Source organism: Colobus angolensis, unplaced genomic scaffold, assembly GCF_000951035.1.
Source record: "Colobus angolensis palliatus isolate OR3802 unplaced genomic scaffold, Cang.pa_1.0 Scaffold94, whole genome shotgun sequence".
Taxonomy (NCBI): Eukaryota; Metazoa; Chordata; class Mammalia; order Primates; family Cercopithecidae; genus Colobus; species Colobus angolensis.
The window spans coordinates 2370522-2372468 of NW_012123376.1; positions in this window are offsets into that span (position 1 = coordinate 2370522).

Below are 1947 nucleotides of genomic sequence, written 5' to 3' on the forward strand. Positions count from 1 at the left end.
CTATTCAATATCTATATATTCCTACTGTTTCTTTGTAAACAAACTATAGCAATTAGACAAAAATTGGGCGGTACGCCAAGTTCCAATTGGCGAGATTCTGTGAGTGGATATATACATATATATGTATATGCATATATATATAGTCATTCAAATGTCTTTGGGTACCAAATAGAGTTAAGCTTTAACCTTCATATTTAAGAATATTACCATTTATATAACACCAAATGCCTTCATGGGACGACATGCACTGAGAGGGACAGATGGAATAAAGATTGCTGATTTACAAACAAAAATGAAACTTCTGAGTTTTCACGTAACAAAACTCTTCCAATCATATATAACTTTAATGAGATTTATTGTGCTTTTTTTTTTTTTTTTTTTTAAGCTGAGGTCTTATTCTGTTGCTAAGGCTGGAGTACAGTGGTGTGAACACAGCTCACTGCAATCACAACCTCCTGGGCTCAAGAGATCCTCCCACTCAGTCTCCAAGTAGCTGAGTCTACAAGCACGCAGCACACGCCAGGCTCATTTTTTAGTTTTTATAGAGACAGGGTCTCCTAGGCCCAAGCAGTCCTCCTGCCTTGACTTCCCAAAGTGCCAGGATTACAGGCATGAGCCGCCGTATTTTTTGTCTTAATAGTCACTGTTAAAACAGTTATAAATTTCCAGGTTTTGTCACCTATCACTTCAGTGTGAGTAATTTTTTAAAAATCTCCCATTGATTAGTTTCACACTGTAGTCAAGAATCTAACCAAAGATAGAATTTGGTTAACTTCAAAGTAGGGACCAGATTTAGTAATAGAGAATAAAGCCCTTCTTCGTTACGTTACAGCCCACGAGTTAATCCAAAAAGGTCTGGTGGGCTTAGTTACAGATAGGAAAAGGAATTTAGCTAGATTTTTAAAAATATTTTTATTTAGGCAGGCCAGGTCATGTTTATCTAAGGATTCTCTAATTGGATGCCATGAAGTGACACACTTAATGTGAGCTGCAATGTAAGAATGAAATGACAAAATGAAGCAGAACAAGATAACTTAGTAGTGGGGAGAATAAAAATTAACTGAAGATAGTTAACCCCAAAACATTACTTATTTGAAGTCAAGTCACATAATTGCACTTGGAACCTGGTATATTGCTCAATTTTTGTCTAATTGCTGTAGCTGGTTTACAGATAAAGAGTCAGAATATGTTTGAACCCAGATAGTCATTTAATGAGTATAACAATGATAAGCAATTAAATTATTTGCAACTTTGAAAAGTTGGTTAGGCATAGTTGACTTCTGAAAATCAGTTTCCCTTGAAAACTCACTGTTTAAAAATACACAAGGCATTACATATTTGCTTGCATTATAATCACAGTTTCATGTTCACACACCTTATCAGAAATCCAACACCAACACTGTATCAACAGTGCAACATGAGAGGAAATTTGGCGAACATTAGATGTATTCAATTGCTGCAGTGGCTTAAGTCAATTCACACAGAAATAGGAAGTAATTTTTTTGATATCTCCTTATCAATCAATTAGAGCTGAAACACAAAAAGAATCTAAGAAGTTTCAAGGCAGGGGTGGGCACGGTAGCTCACACCTGTAATCACAAGCTGGGAAGCCAAGATGGAAGGATTCCTTGATCCCAGGAGTTCAAGACCAGCCTGGGCAACAGAGGGAGGCTCCTGTCTCCAGACACACACAAAATTAGCCAGGCACGATGGCTCACACCTGTAGTTCTAGGTACTCGGGAGGCTTAGATGGGAGGACTGCTTGAACCTGGGAGGTCAAGGCTGGAGTGAGCCATGGTCATGCCATGCACTCCAGCCTGGGTAACAGAGCAAGACCCTATCTCAAAAAGAAAAAGAAATAAAAGGGAAGAAAAGAAAAGAAAGAAAAGAGGAAGGAAGGAAGGAAGGAAGAGAGGGAGGGAGGGAGGGAGGGAGGAAGGAAGGAAG